The sequence below is a fragment of the Schistocerca americana genome, chromosome 1 (assembly GCF_021461395.2).
Source record: "Schistocerca americana isolate TAMUIC-IGC-003095 chromosome 1, iqSchAmer2.1, whole genome shotgun sequence".
NCBI classification, from domain to species: Eukaryota; Metazoa; Arthropoda; class Insecta; order Orthoptera; family Acrididae; genus Schistocerca; species Schistocerca americana.
In genome coordinates, this window is record NC_060119.1 from 916632704 (window position 1) to 916650531 (window position 17828).

Below are 17828 nucleotides of genomic sequence, written 5' to 3' on the forward strand. Positions count from 1 at the left end.
TGGCCTCCCGTCGGGTAGACCATTCTTCAGGTGCAAGCCTTTCGATTTGATTCCACTTCGGCGACTTGTGCGTCGATAGGGATGGAATGATGATGATTAGGAAAACACAACACCAAGTCCCTGAGCGGAGAAAATCTCCGACCCAGTCGGGAATCAAACCCGGACTCTTAGGATTGACATTCTGTCACGCTGACCACTTTTTTATTTTTATTTATTTATTTTTTTATCGTTGGGTTTGGTCGTTGCGGACGTCACATGAGATCCGTCAAAGTTCGTTTTTGTTGATCCTTCCATTCAGTTTTTTATTACAGAGGCCGGCTGACCGAACACACTTAGGTACCGTCCAGCGCCACTCAGCTACCGGGGGCGGACAATAAGGACATGAAGGAAAATGATACCAGGGAATTAATAATGGGCACATTTTAGTCTCATTAACTTTAAATCATGAAACTTTTACAAATGTTACAATGGAACGCAAGGTCAGTAAACCCTAACATAAAAAAAACTTACAAAGGGAGTTAACAGCTTGATACAGTTATTTTATGTGAAACATGGTTCAAGTCACGATATAGTGTTAGAATAATAAAGTATTCTGTCGTAAGGAAAGAGCGTCTACATGTGAAGGGAGGCATTGCCATTTTAATAAAAAATACTATTTGACAACAAGATAATTACACTCCCTTGAAGAAATGACGAAACCGAAATGGTTGCAGTACAAATTCAAGCGGCAGTTAATCTTTTTACAATGGTCTCCGCATACATTGAGATGATAGAAGTCATGGGATACCTGCTGTTATTATGTCGGATCTCCTCCTGCCTGGTATAGCGCAGCAACTCGACGTGGCATGCACTCAACAAGTCGTTGGAAGCCCCTTACAGAAACGTTGGACCATATACTGCCTCTATAGTCCTCTGCAACTTCGAAACTTTTGCCGATGCAGGATTTTGTGCATGAACTGACCTCTCGATTATACCCCATAAATGGTCGATGCGATTCTGTCGGGTGATCTAGGTGGCCAAAACTATTCGCTCCGATTGTCAAGAATGTTCATCAAACCAGTTGTGAACAATCGTGGCCCAGTGATACGGCACATCGTCATCCATGAGAATTCCATCATTGTTTGAGAACATGAAGTGCACGAATGGCTGCTAATGGTTTCCAAGTAGCCGAACATAATCATTTCCAGCCAAGGATCTGTTTAGTTCAACCGAAGGACCAAGTCCATTCCACGTTAACACAGCACACACCATTATGGAGCCACCAGCGGCTAGCACAGTGCCTTGTTGACAACTTGGCTTCGTGGGGTCTGCGTCACACTTGAACGAGAGGAGAGGAGTCATGCTGCAGGCAATACTGTGCTGTTAGCAAAGGCACTTGCGTCGTCCATCTGTTACCATAGCCAATTATTGCCTAATTTCGCCACACTGTCCTAACGGATACGTTCGGCGTACGATCCACATTGATTTCTGTGGTTACTTCACGCAGTCTTGCTTGTCTGTTAGCACCAACAAACCTGCGCAATTGCCACTATGCTCAGTTGTTAAGTGAAGGCTGCCAGCAACTGCGTTCTCCATGGTGAGAGGCAACCCTTTTGTATTTTTTGACACACTCTTGACACTGTAGATTGCGGAATATTGAATTCCCTTACAATTTCCGAAATGGAATGTCCCATGCGTCTAGCTCCAACTACCATTCCGCGTTCAAAGTCCGTTAATTCCCAACGTGCAGCCATAATCACGTCGGAAACCTTTTTACAAGAATCACCAGAGTACAAGTGACAGTTCTGTCAACGTACTGCCCTTTTATAAGTTATGTATGCGATACTAGCGCCATTTGTATATGTGTATATCGTTATTCCATGACTTATCACCACAGTGTAAGGCTCCCCACAATTGCGGAGGATGACTGGAGACATTTAATTAATAAAATCAGGCCCCCTTTTATAATGAGTGGAGACCTGAATTCTTACCATGCTGTGTAGGGTGGAGACTGGACTGATAGAAGTGGTAGAGCTTGGATGAACATTGTTGTTGTTGTGGTCTTCAGTCCTGAAACTTGTTTGATGCAGCTCTCCATGCTACTCTATCCTGTGCAAGCTTTTTCATCTCCCAGTACCTACTGCAACCTACATCCTTCTGAATCTGCTTAGTGTATTCATCTCTTGGTCTCCCTCTACGATTTTTACCCTCCACGATGCCCTCCAATATTAAACTGGCGATCCCTTGATGCCTCAGAACATGTCCTACCAACCGATCCCTTCTTCTGGTCAAGTTGTGCCACAAACTTCTCTTCTCCCCAATCCTATTCAATACTTCCTCATTAGTTATGTGATCTACCCATCTAATCTTCAGCATTCTTCTGTAGCACCACATTTCGAAAGCTTCTATTCTCTTCTTGTCCAAACTATTTATTGTCCATGTTTCACTTCCATACATGGCTACACTCCATACGAATACTTTCAGAAATGACTTCCTGACACTTAAATCAATACTGGATGTTAACAAATTTCTCTTCTTCAGAAACGCTTTCCTTGCCATTGCCAGCCTACATTTTATATCCTCTCTACTTCGACCATCATCAGTTATTTTGCCCCCCAAATAGCAAAACTCCTTTACTACTTTAAGTGCCTCATTTCCTAATCTAATTCCCTCAGCATCACCCGGCTTAATTCGACTACATTCCATTATCCTTGTTTTGCTTTTGTTGATGTTCATCTTATATCCTCCTTTCAAGACACTGTCCATTCCATTCAACTGCTCTTCCAAGTCCTATGCTGTCTCTGACAGAATTACAATGTCATCGGCGAACCTCAAAGTTTTTATTTCTTCTCCATGAATTTTAATACCTACTCCGAATTTTTCTTTTGTTTCCTTTACTGCTTGCTCAATATACAGATTGAACAACATCGGGGAGAGGCTACAACCCTGTCTTACTCCCTTCCCAACCACTGCTTCCCTTTCATGTCCCTCGACTCTTATAACTGCCATCTGGTTTCTGTACAAATTGTAAATAGCCTTTCGCTCCCTGTATTTTACCCCTGGTAATCGTCAACTATTGATCACCCACTATGATTTCCTTCTCCGTTCTGCCGACTTTCCATTATTGATATTACAATTTGCCCACCATGCTTCACTGATATTACTAACAGACATGTCAAAACTGATAACATGGGATCTAATCACCTGGCAGTAGCGATTCAAATGTGTGTGAAATCTTATGAGTCTTAACTGCTAAGGTCATCAGTCCCTAAGCTTACACACTACTTAACCTAAATTATCCTAGGGACAAACACACACACCCATGCCCGAGGGAGGACTCGAACCTCCGCCGGGACCAGCCGCACAGACCATGACTGCAGTGCCAAGACCGCTCGCCTAATACTGCGCGGCCAGCGATTCATATAAACAGAGTTATATACTAGGCACATATGTTATGCTAACAGTAAACGGATATTTAAAGAAGCTAATTGGAACCCATACAGATGCACAGTTACACAGTCAATTGAAACGACGATTATCAAGTATTAACAGATTCTATAGAAACAGCAGCTCGAATCAGCATTTCACAGAAAAAAGAGATCATGGTCATGAAACACCGTTCCCCTCCTAGGCAGAATCCAGCGTATTCACGGGAATTGGCAATACTGCTACAGATGAACTCAATGAAGCCAGTAAACCTTCAAGACGCACATGTTCAGATATAGATTATATTCATTATTCGATGCTAGAGAACATGCACATTGTAGGAAATAATTGCTTCTGAACGGTTATAGTCGTTACTGGATGATACAGGATCTACCCCTGTCCTGGACAAAGCAAGTAATTTTACCAGTATTAAAAACAAGAACAGACCCTAAAGTCTACTATAGCTATCGATTGATAGTGCTATCATCTGTCGCAAAAACTCTGAATAGGAGTCTAGGATAGTGGCTATAAAGCTGTCAAATGTCCCAGTGTCAATATATATTCAGAAAAAGGAAGGGAACCACAGACAATTTGTTGTATTCACTCACTATGGATATATAAAACTGCATTGCATAAGAAACAAACTGCGGTCGCAGAGTTACTCGATGTAAAAGGAATATACGACTATGTACATATTCCCCGTCTCTTAGCTAAATTAGGAGCAATTTTAAGTCCCTTACTACACATCCCTTACACGCACGGATTAGGAAACTCAATTTCTCTGACTTTAAAAATTTTGCAATGTGGCTATGATACATGTGTATATTCCACAGCCAAACTGAATGCGCTTATACCTATAATTGACACATATAAATGCTGTTATATTGCTAGAGAAGGCCGAAATGCACGCTATAAGCTCACGCAGGATGGCGTGAGGTCTGAAACAGGATACGGAATGAATGCTATAAAGAAAAGTACGTAGCTGCTGGAATACTTAACTTTAATCCATCATTTGTATACATCGTTCTTGATGAGACATGCTTCATACGATAACTTATCAATTGCTATGGCGCCTTGCTAGGTCGTAGCCATTGACTTAGCTGAAGGCTATTCTAACTATCTTCTATGCAAATAAGCGAGGCTTCGTCAGTGTTGCATCGCTAGCTAAGTCGTCCGTACAACTGGGGCGAGTGCTAGTAAGTCTCTCGAGACCTGCCGTGTGGTGGCGCTCGGTCTGCGATCACTGACAGTGGCGACACGCGGGTCCGACATGTACTAATGGACCACGGCCGATTTAAAGCTACCACCTAGCAAGTGTGGTGTCTGGCGGTGACACCACAAATGCATGTTCACTAGTGATCACAAGATCTCGGCGGAGAAATCAATGATGGTCCCATTTTCTAAATCGATTGATGTTAAGGCAAATGACGAAGTTTTTTGGGGGGGAATTACAGTTTCAAGAATCAATCTCAGGCTACAATCCGGTGTAAAATTTTTAATTCAAAGTGGAGCTGGGCGCGTCGTATTGGAGCTTCGATTATTGAATGTGAACATGACGTGAATAAAATTCGCTCATGCACCTGCGTCTGCTGAAGTGCACATCAAAGTCTCCTCAACATGTACTGAGACATTATTAGATCCCACATCGATTTTGGATATATACTGTATCACACTGGTACACAGGACACCTTGCTAAATTAGAAACTACAATTCAGAGCCATTCGTTCCTGCTAAGGAGCAATCCGATCGGCACCTACAAATGCGCTAGTAAGCGGAGGCAGAGGAGATGCCCCTTAACATTCGACGACAAATGCTTGCTGATAAATTTTTTATTCAAGGCGTGGTACGTAAGGACAGCTCAGTCTATAAAAATAGAGACTGCATTCAATGTATCAGGGCAGCTTCTAATGGAAGAATTAAAAAGCCTCCAATCTGCTCTAGTTTTAACACGTGGTCCCACACAACTTCAGATATTAAATGCTAAAATCTGTTACCAATGTTTGAGTACGATCTAGATGTAGCCGGCTTTCAAGTACCATTATATTATTTTAAACGGATCGCTTGGGATAATACATTTAATGAACTCAACTTCTTCCTACCTTAAAGGAAAGTGGCCAGATTTCACGTGTCTTTATCAACAGCTTTGTAAGAGGAATGGGATGCATGTTTGTGCTTATGTTTGTCCACAGCTCCAAGTCCAGAAGATATACAGATTACTGAAGAAAGCTTCAATATTCGCAGCAGAGGCCGTGGTACTTCAAGACCTAAAATTTGTATGTTCAACTTCACTCTCCAGGATTTTGCTTGTATCAGATTCCCAGAGTGTCCTCAAAAACACTGAGCATCAGTGCTGGAACAAATCACCTAACCGATGTATTCTGGATGTCATTAAGGAAATTAATCGCTTTCATAAAAATGACAAATTATTAATCTTCCTACGGGTACATTTTCACACTGGTATATAATACGAGGAAATGGACGTCTCAGCTAAACAAGTGGTATCAACATGCAGTATGTCTGACTACAAAAGACTGTATACAAATTATGTGCATGACGTCGTGCATCTTGCTCTACTCCAATGGCAGGAGATATGGAACGAATATAAACAACAAAAACGTAGTTTTACGCCCCGCTACTGTCTCAAATCAAGAGGGCGCAATTGAACCATTTCACGACAACCATAATTCGTCTTCGCATAAACCATTTTCCTTCCAACGTCATTTATAGTGAATTAACATAGTTCTTTCTGAGTGTAATTTCGAGACAGCCACTAATGTAAATCTCGCTCTCTTTTCTTGTACCAAGTCTAACAACGAATGGAAGAATTTTTTAAATCGACACACTCATTGCGTTATCAACTTCATCTAGCAGCTACTCACTTATCACCCTCTAAAGATATTCATCTATATACAGTAATTAGTAACTTCACTGAGAAGATTGGAATAAATGTATAGGACAGGTATAGGTTGAAGTTAACTTTACTGCGTATTACTGATATGATCCTTTATATTTTATGCTCTACTGGATACTCGATTCGATAAAAAAAATGTATATTTGGTGGCTAGGTAGAAACGATTCTCTGAACACCAAATAATGATTCAAAAGTATTCATCCGACCACGGCTCTTTACGGTTACGGTATTGTTTTTCACCATTATGCATTTGATCACGTACCTTTCGGCAGGTAATATTCTTTGCACGAATGAATAGCAGTTAGTTTTTTTCGGAAAGTAGACGATAAATTCTGAGAACTTCTGAAATTAAGAAAAGTACTAGTTTATTAGCATATGTAGTATATCGAGTAAACAAAACAAAAGAAAACTACCGGTACTTAAAGATACGTATCGGTATGTAAAGTTAAATCACATCTTTACACTACTTTCATTGAGAAAATATTAAAGTCGTTGTTACGTCTAACAATTCACTAGTCTAAACAAGAATACCTGCGTTTCAAAATACTGTACGTCCGCAGCTTGAATTTTTAAGGACAGGAAAAGGTAAATCTTCTTCTCACTATTAAATACGCTTCTGCATAACTTTTGAGAACATAGTAATATGTGAGCCATTCTTAGCTAAAGTTTATAGAGCCTGTTTTTATGGAGATGACGTGTTGCAGTACGGGTGTTGATTCAGGAAGAGAAATTCGTTGCTTGTGTTGCTGAGATAAATAGGTTTGGGCTATGCTGGAAACTGTAGAGCAGTAATCAGAAATTTGCACTGCCAGTTCTTGTACAGGCCTATTTGGTGTTTCAAATAATTAATTATTGGACTACTTAAATTTATTATTATGAATTTAGTCTTCTCATAACTACATGGGTTGCTCATACAACAGACTAAAACCAGACAATTTATTATAAACAACACGAGGGAAAATTTAAGAGTGCCTATTCGTGTTCTGCTTGGGTCTGCCTGAAAGTCAAATATCGCGAATAAGATGCTGAGCAAATTACGTATTTATAAAATGTTACGAATTTGTACATCTTTTTTATTCAGTGGGACGTGTTGCATCTGGATACTTCGGAAGGTGTATAAATTATGACGGAATTGCGAAGTGGTAGGCTTCGGTTATTCGGTAAAATTTTTATGCAACAGTATTGGACGATGCCGATATATAAAAGCGCTAACGTCGATGTTTAATATTAAAATGAACGTCCACAGTCAGTTAACTCCATTTTATGGGAACGTATTAGGGTGGTGGTTTTGCTTATTAATGGTTGCAGCTGCCTGTACTTTCGTATTGCCGTACTGGTGCATCCAGATGTCTGTGAGAGTAGATTCCAACCTTTTTATTAGCCTGGAAAGAAGTATTTTCGTGTATCTTTCACAGCGTTTCTGATCTTTTGTGTGTTCATTGGAACTGAGAAACCACGGTAGCAATAAAGAAAGGCCTGCAACAATCACTGTGGAGGTGAGAACCACCCTATCTATGATAGCCAGGAGATTGATGTCATAGACAACGAAATGCGTGAGAGACTGCTGCAGTGCGTATGACTTTTACATTTATTACTTCTCTTATACTAACTCTATTCGCAACACATTTTGCAGACAGTATCCACATATGTCGCTAAACGTACCTGTCACGTTATACCATTATATGGCACAGGAGATACCCTATGACATTATAAACACTGAGATGCGTTTTAATCTGTTACGTCTTTGTTACTCACTCTGTTCGCATCATACTTCGTTGACAGTATCCAATTATGCTTCTGAATGTTCCTACACAAATATGTCATTGTACAACACAGTTCAAGAGGTATGACGTCGTAAACACTGAGATGCGTGAAAAATGCCGCATTATGTCGAAGTGTTAATATTCGTAGGCCTATATTTATTGTGTACTACTAAGAGATTCCTGCAGTCGAGTTGGATAAATTATAGTGTCCGATTTCACTCGTCGGCTTTGAGCAATGACGTCGACGTAAGGCTAAGACGCTATCTACAGGCAATCTATGAAAGCAAGGGTTCATACTCGGAAACAAACGAATGTAGCATACGATAAAATTACAATCACATTCACGCAGTTATTTACTTAGTAATGAATTATATCTAAACGAACTGAAGATAACGAAAGTAATTAAGTACAAGAATTAAAAACAAATTTTCATGTCTGATAAGAAGTATTCTCGTAATTTACGTGAGTAGAAAAGCTCAGAGAACCTTCAAATTGCATTACTATAAAGCGCATGAACCATGGACCTTGCCGTTGGTGGGGAGGTTTGTGTGCCTCAGCGATACAGGTACTATAGGTGCAACCACAGCGGAGGGGTATCTGTTGAGAGGCCAGACAGACGTGTGGTAAATGATGATGGTGTCCTCTTGGGTAAGATATTCGGGAGGTACAGTAGTCCCCCATTAGGTTCCCCGGGCAGGGATTACGCATGAGGACGTCGTTATCAGGAGAAACAAAACTGGCGTTCTACAGATCTGAGCGTGGAATGTCAGATCCCTTAATTGGGCAGGTAGGTTAGAAAATTTGAAAATGGAAGTGGATAGGTTAATGTTAGATATAGTGGGAATTAGTGAAGTTTGGTGGCAGGAGGACAAGACTTCTGGTCAGGTGAATATGGGGTTATAAATACAAAATGTAATAGGGGTAATGCAGGAGTAGGTTTAATTAGGAATAAAAAAATAGGAGCGCTTAAGCTACTATGAACAGCATAGGGAATGCATTATTGCAGCCAAGATAGACACGAAGCCCACATCTACCACAGTAGTACAAGTTTATACACCATATAGCTCCACAGATGTCCAAGAGATCGATGATATGTATGATGAGATAAAAGAAATTATTCAGATAGTGAAGGTAAACAAAAATTTAATAGTCATGGGGGACTGGAATTCGATATTAGGAAAAGGAATAGAAGGAAAAGTAGTAGGTAAATGGTGAATATGGAATGCAGGTAAACGGGGTGTATACGACCAGGGACAACCGGGAGATCCGGGAAAAACCCGGGAATTTTTTCATCCGGGAGAAAACCAAGAAAGAACCGGGAATTTTTCATTGTTTTAGTTTTCAGTTAAATTTTTGTGATTTTGAGTGGTAAGAACCAATACGCTAACAAAGGATATTACTGTACCCCGCTACTGCAGAATAACAGTGCAGCAACGAAAAAAGAAAAAAAAAAACTTTAGTTGCAAAGGAAATGCGCCGTATACAACAACAAAACACAGTGCTCATACAAGCGTCTGCCAACAGCAAAATGTGTCAAAGGCTTTTGGAAGACAATGCAATGCTTCATAACAACAAACTCCCTGCGATGAGCGTGACGTGACAACTGTTTGATTCCTTTGAGCAGTTGCGGGTGGGCTCTTATGCATGCGTAGTTGAATCGCTTATGAGTAGTACCATCTCCCGCTTCTTGTTACAGAAGTGTGGCTTGATGCCACTACCCAATATTGCCCCGGTTCGGAAATATAGTAAATCCAGGCCTGATGCACAGAGCAGTCTGATTTGTGGTGGGGAGGTGGGTCGTCTCCACGTGACCTGTGTTTACGTTCAGTGATTTTGTTGTGAGCATGAAATTCTACTAATTATACTTAGATGATACCAAAACACTTTGCTACTACATCTCTCATTATACTGGTTCCACAGGATTTCTAAAAATTGGCCTCCTTTACTTTCAATAATATCACGCAAAACTAATTCTTTCACAATATTTTCACTTTTGTTATCACCACTTTGATTAACCATGAACTGATCAGGACAGACATGTAACAATTGATTTTCAGCTGTCACTTCACCACTCTTATCATATTCCTTTGCTTCATCACCACAACTATCATCAAGTTTCAACACTTAATTATTTATTTCAATAAAAACATTGTACTCGCCTTCTGGTTTGCTTACCATACTTTTCACATCAATAATACTAACATCATCACTACTATGGTACACTTTACTGCCAGATTCATCTATTTCTCTCTGTTTCTCACTTTTTATGGTTGATTCTTTTTTCCTGTTGCTTAGGTTTATCATCAGCTGACTCACTATTACCTTCTTGTGTGAACAACCACCCCAATTCTGAACTAAAACATTTATTACTCTCTTCATTATTACTTTGCTCTCCCCTTTTTGCCCAGCTGTAAAAATCACTTAACATCTCCTCATCCAGAATTGAATCAGAACTTTGATCTCTCCTATGTTTATTTTGTGGTGGTCTACTGTGCCACATAGCATCCCAAATTTTTTTTATCAAAACTTATATGATTCACTTGATATTCCTGGTTTTTAACCTGTTTGTTAATGGTACAGTTATTTACACTATTTGGTTTTGTGTGAAAGTTAGTGGTCCTATTATGTTTAAATCTGTTCGCCCCAAAGCTGTGGACCCTCATTGAGGCGGTCCGGAGTTTTCCGGATGGCTACCTCTATTGTCACTCCTCCAATTTGTATTCATTCTGTTGTTACCTTCCCATCTGTTGTTCCTAGTTACACCATTGTTTTCCCAGTTTCTCCCTCTCCCACTACCATTGTACTCTCTTGTTCTATCATATTGCTGTTCATTCCGAAAATCTCTATCATCCCTTCTAGGGTTCCCCCCACGGTAATCAGAACTCCACCTCCCACTGTAATGGTTTCCATTACTAAACTGTTGCACATTTCTCTCCATTGCCCTGTCTAATTTGTCTATATATTTTAAAAACTGGTCTAAACAGTCGTCAGGTCCATGCACTAATTCCCACTGTATTCTTTCAGGTAACGTTCTTTTAAGGGCATCAATTTGCGTCATTTCGTTGAAGGGTTTATCTAGATGCATCAATTTCCTAAGTTGATCCCAGCAAAAGTTTTTCATTGAGTGGTTTCTGCCCCTGAAACTAGGCCCATTTAAAAATTCACTTTTTATCCTACCCTGTTCAGTCTCAGACCAAAACGTATTTAAGAAACTCTTCTGAAAATCATCATATGTTTTCCACTCATCAAAATGTTGGTTTGCCCAAGACAAAGCTTCTCCCTCAAGAAATTTTTTGACAAATTTAATCTTTAGATTATCAGACATACCAGGAACAAGATTGTCAGAGCAATGTTGTAAAAAGTCTACAGGGTGTAAATTATCACAAGGAAAACTTTTTACAGGTGAATTACCCCACACACTTCCACCATTCATACGTAAATTTCTAGACACAAAATTATCTTGCATTTCTGTGAATCTCTTGTCTATTACACTTAAATTACATGTTACAGACTCTTGTATCTTATTTAATTCAGCATCTAAGGAATTAACTTTTGATTCTGTATCTAGACTTAATTTGTCTACCCTCTCCTCCACAGTTCTTTGAGCTGAGGTTAACCTTTCAATCTCTTTCCCTTGACTTGAGCTGACTGTGGCCAATTTATTTTCTAAGGTCACAAACTTATTTTCTATAGCCTCAATTTTGGAGTTCATGCCCTTCAAACTTTCTCCTAGTTGAAGTTTTAAAATTGAGATCTCTTCTTTCAGTACATCACCATTGCTTTTCATTTTTGCTTCCAGCAATTCACTAGTTAAGTTTAATTTCGCTTCTAGCGATTAACTGGATGCATTTATTTTCGATTCTAGAAATTCACTATTTGAATTCATTGCCATTGTTAATTCGGACTGCATTTGTCCCATTCTGGCAAAGAGTAACCTTACCCAGTCCTGTTGATCCGGTTTTCTTTCGGTTTGTGAGTCATCGGGATCGTCACTTAACACTACACACGTTCGAGTCTAACATCTCTCTCACTTCCTTTTTAATTTCTTCTGATAGTGTCATTATGACACCACGTGTTTGGACACAGTCTTGACAAAAAATTTAAAACAAAAAGAATTGTACTTATCTTTTCACACCACGACGTCGATCACAGGTCCACCTCTCCGATAAGCCAGCACTTTGTTGGTTCTCACACTACTTTTTCTGGTCCAGGAAACGTGTACAATGTTGTTCATATTTTGCGAATTATAAAGTTTATACTGTCCTGCAAACAAAGGACAATTAGTCTCATCGCACTTAACTGTAATATCCCGGACGAGCCCCGAAGTTTAACAGACCTCTTCCTAAAATTTCCACAGTCTATAAGTTGTCCTACTCCTTTGTCCACATGGTGACTTCAGGAACTACAGGAGATTCAAATTTATAGTCCGAGGTCGTTAACAAATATGAACAGTCTGGTACTTAACTCATATCGATGGCTGCGTTGTTGCCTTCGTGAAGTGTAGAGGAGATTCCACTGCGAAGTTCCCGCGGTTTTCTTTGTGTTTGGATGAGACTAACTGGTTTGTAGGGCGACGTGGTATTTTGATTTTTAGAGAGCAAGCGTTAGATTAGTTTTGCACATCACTATTTAATTCATTTATTCACATTTAACACTTCTACAATAAAATGAAATAAGACATTGTTTGCCACCACATCTGTATCACCACCTCCTCCAACCCACGCTCCAGATCCAAAGACCGCCAACCACCTCTTCCAAATATCCACCTCCTTCCTGCATGACCAAAGATAACCGTCTCTTAGCTGTTAAACTCGCAGTCAAAGGCTATATTTAACATAAAACATTACACGTAAAGAAATTACTGACATAAATGATTTTACGTTCTGTTATAAGTGGTTGATGTCTCATGACGTAATAGTTGCCGAACTCTCATTTTGTTTCTCTGCAGTGACATACGCGTCCAGAGCATCCACATTGAAAGATGATCAGTGTATTGTCTTCTGTCCTCCAAATGTCTAGTCTTCTGCAGGGTGTTATACTTGGAGGAGGAGTTGGTTGTCCTATGTTGGACAGATACTTGATTGTGTTTGACGACTGTGGCAAAAGTCCAAACTGGTCCTGTCCATTCTCCATGGCATATTTGGTTGGTGGATGAGAGCTGGTGCTGAAAAGCTTCCCTGATGTACTTTATTATCTCCTGGTGTAGCGATTCAACATCAAGGCCACTATCTCTTGTGTAATTCTGACATCTCTGGCCACGATAAACTGTTATATCTTCTCTCACTGCCTGGAGTGTGAGAAAGGCAAAGTCATAGCTGTCTTCCACAACTGCCATAGAGCTCACATTTGGAAATAGATCAAACCTCTTCCATTTAAATCTTTTCTTTTGCGTTTTCTCAATGCACTGGCACCACTTTATGAATTCAGTTTAACATCCCTTACCAGAAGAGCTTTGTACATGTAATCTGTGACTTCTTTTATCAACTGTGAGATTTTGTCAGCTTCTGTCACATTCAGATTCACAGTTTTGCTTAGGATTGAAAGATTCTATATGTACAACTGTGTTATTTCACCATGACACTGGACTCTGTTCTTTGTTTATTCTTCTTCTGAGTGAACTTGCAGTATATTGTCACCATTATGTTTTCTTCAAATGATCATGGAATTTGACCCAGCTATTGATCTTCTCTTCCTTGTTCTCAAACCATGCTGGTGTGTGCTGTCCAGTAAAAGTACAAGTTCGCCAAACAAATTATATCATCCCTCCTGTTATGTTTGATGACTTGGAAAAATCCTCTCATCCACTTCATTGGGTCCATACCAGACTTTTGGGAAAACATTGATGGATGCCTGACGTGCAGCTGACTTACTGCTGACTAGGAATCCATTGGTCCCTGAATATATGGATGTTGGGAAAACAGTACTGATTCTATTCTGGTTCCTGTCCATGTAAATGATGGCTTTTATGTTGCCTAATTGTAGGCATGTGAGTGGATGTTTTGATGTACTGGTGTCTCCACCAAACCATGTCATATCATAAGCAGAATCAAATCCAAATCAAAAAACACTGTCATCAGTGAAGTACAGCTACATAGCACTGACAGCCTCCAGAATACAGTGAGAACAGAACTGAACCCCTGAGTGGATGCTGCTGCTATTTGTTCAAACATAGAGTATTCCAGAATATGCGAACATTACAAGCATAAAAAGTTCCAAGAACCTTCCAGAAACAATTAATATAAATAACAAATATTTGCTGGTGATGAGGTTTGAACTGGTGACCTGTGGCATGCCAGCCAGCAATGCTAACTGCTAGCCCCTAAGGCACGCAGATATTTTTAAAGGTCTGCAGTCTTATTCAATGTACAGTTCAGACTGTCAATACTGATCTCAGATGGTCAGTATTATTGTACAGTATTCAGTATTGCACAATAAACAGTGAGTCTGTGAGGTACCCTTTATTATATTATTTTCTTCAACAATACACTCATGCTTCCACTTAGAGTAGAGTTCTTTGAGGAGAACATCAGTGATATTCTGTTTTATTACTGTTATATATGTTATGTTTTGTGCAATTTATTTTACAGCTTTCAGGTGCCAACTAGTATATACAGTTCTTTGTACAATTAGATAACATCTTCTTACTTGTGTAACAACAATGGAAATACCTGGGTGGTGCAGTACTTAAAATTAGGGCGAGGCAACCACTCACCTATAGCAGATCAATGCAAGGAGCACAGTAACACATAACAGAAAACAGTTATCATACTAGCTTTCAAATGCACATCACTGATCTCTGTATGAGTGCACCAATACCAAATGTTTATGTTGAATATTCAGGTTAGCTGTGTAATTCTCTTGTTATTCATTTTCACTTATATGCACTGTCCGCCCCTATAGCTGAATGGTCATCGTGACGGACTGCCGTCCTAAGGGGCCCGGGTTCGGTTCCCAGCTGGCTCGGGGATTTTCTCTGCTCAGTGACTGGGTGTTGTATTGTCTGCAGCATCATTTCATCCCCATCTGGTACGCAGGTCACCTAATGTGGCGTCGAATGTAATAAGACCTGCACCTAGGCAGCCGGACCTGCCCTGTAAGGGGCCTCCTGGCCAATGACGCCAAATGCTCAATTTCCATTTCCGCTCATGTGCACTGATACACTGCACAAATTGGTTCTTTGAAACTGGTTTAATGTCCTTTTACCCCAAACATTATTACATTTATCATGACATTAGAAGTTCTTTTAACTGATGCTTCTAGGATGCATCATATTTCCTTAACAGTTTGGCAGTCAGCTCATCTGTATCAATTACTGAATCTCACTTAATCATTTATTAACTTACCTAGTTCGCAGTTTCAAATTTTGTCAGCTCCTTAGATTTACTCTTCTTTTTCTTCTTCTTCTTCAGCCTATCTCAGCCACTGTTGGATATAGGCCTCTTCCATATACTTCCATTGTCTTTGGTTTTGAGATGCCTGGTATCATTGTCTTCAATCCACAAGCTTCACGTCATCAAGCCATCTCTTTTAGAGGTCTTATGGTGCATCTCTTGTTGCCACATGCTCTCCAGTGAACGATTCCAGGGGTCCACATACTGTGATCTTGTTGAGATACATGTCTGACCCATTGCCAATCCAGTCTTGCAATTCTCTAAAGGATGTTTTTTGCCTTTATTCTCCTTCTAATATCCTCTGATCAAATCCTATCCCTGAGACTAACTCTTAGCATATGTTTCTCCATGATTTGTTTTGTTTGCTTTAGTTTATGAGCATTTGCCTTAGAGTTATAGCTTCCAGGCTGTAGGTTGTACCAGGTAGTATGCACATATCATGGACCTTGGCCTCTCAGGTTATTTGGGACATCCTTGTTGGTCAAGATATTCATTTCCAAGCTAGTCTTTGCAGGAGCAAATTTTAGTTCTTGTATCACGCTCTTTAGTTCTCCTGAATTTTCACTTATGAGTGCAGATGGTTCAGATATGAGTCATTGATTTTAAATCATCTATTATTCCAGTCTAGGGATCTGAATATATCTCCCAATGCAAAGGTGAACAGTTTTGGAGAGATGTTGTCATCTTGGTGAATTTCTTTGTTGACTGTGATCTTACTGATGATATGATCCTCATCCACTGTAACTCTCATTGTTGCATTTTTGTAGATGTATTTCAGAATCTTTATATGCCCTGAATTTGCCCTGGCATTTTAAAGGGCATTTTTGATTGCTCAGATCTCTGCTGAGTTGAAAGCTTTTTGATAATCTGTAAAACCTGGATGACTGATAGGAACAAATATTTCATGGGCATAGGTTTTTCATGCTCTGTGCTGGAGTGCTTTCTTATGCAAAAATTGACTTTAGTTCACACTTCAAAATATTTTATGAGGAAATACTGTCATACACTGCATATACACTCCTGGAAATGGAAAAAAGAACACATTGACACCGGTGTGTCAGACCCACCATACTTGCTCCGGACACTGCGAGAGGGCTGTACAAGCAATGATCACACGCACGGCACAGCGGACACACCAGGAACCGCGGTGTTGGCCGTCGAATGGCGCTAGCTGCGCAGCATTTGTGCACCGCCGCCGTCAGTGTCAGCCAGTCTGCCGTGGCATACGGAGCTCCATCGCAGTCTTTAACACTGGTAGCATGCCGCGACAGCGTGGACATGAACCGTATGTGCAGTTGACGGACTTTGAGCGAGGGCGTATAGTGGGCATGCGGGAGGCCGGGTGGACGTACCGCCGAATTGCTCAACACGTGGGGCGTGAGGTTTCCACAGTACATCGATGTTGTCGCCAGTGGTCGGCGGAAGGTGCACGTGCCCGTCGACCTGGGACCGGACCGCAGTGACACACGGATGCACGCCAAGACCGTAGGATCCTACGCAGTGCCGTAGGGGACCGCACCGCCACTTCCCAGCAAATTAGGGACACTGTTGCTCCTGGGGTATCGGCGAGGACCATTCGCAACCGTCTCCATGAAGCTGGGCTACGGTCCCGCACACCGTTAGGCCGTCTTCCGCTCACGCCCCAACATCGTGCAGCCCGCCTCCAGTGGTGTTGCGACAGGCGTGAATGGAGGGACGAATGGAGACGTGTCGTCTTCAGCGATGAGAGTCGCTTCTGCCTTGGTGCCAATGATGGTCGTATGCGTGTTTGGCGCCGTGCAGGTGAGCGCCACAATCAGGACTGCATACGACCGAGGCACACAGGGCCAACACCCGGCATCATGGTGTGGGGAGCGATCTCCTACACTGGCCGTACACCACTGGTGATCGTCGAGGGGACACTGGATAGTGCACGGTACATCCAAACCGTCATCGAACCCATCGTTCTACTATTCCTAGACCGGCAAGGGAACTTGCTGTTCCAACAGGACAATGCACGTCCGCATGTATCCTGTGCCACCCAACGTGCTCTAGAAGGTGTAAGTCAACTACCCTGGCCAGCAAGATCTCCGGATCTGTCCCCCATTGAGCATGTTTGGGACTGGATGAAGCGTCGTCTCACGCGGTCTGCACGTCCAGCACGAACGCTGGTCCAACTGAGGCGCCAGGTGGAAATGGCATGGCAAGCCGTTCCACAGGACTACATCCAGCATCTCTACGATCGTCTCCATGGGAGAATAGCAGCCTGCATTGCTGCGAAAGGTGGATATACGCTGTACTAGTGCCGACATTGTGCATGCTCTGTTGCCTGTGTCTTTGTGCCTGTGGTTCTGTCAGTGTGATCATGTGATGTATCTG

The 17828-nt window shown here is 41.2% G+C and overlaps 1 long non-coding RNA gene across 1 annotated transcript in view; it reads left to right on the top strand.

Moving 5' to 3' along the window:
* Positions 1–6789: 6789 nt before the first annotated feature.
* Positions 6790–17828, top strand: part of LOC124547736 — a 100907-nt gene continuing 89868 nt past the window's right edge. The window contains exon 1 of the long non-coding RNA XR_006967695.1: positions 6790–6901. This is a non-coding gene — a long non-coding RNA (uncharacterized LOC124547736). The remainder of the gene's footprint in view (positions 6902–17828) is intronic.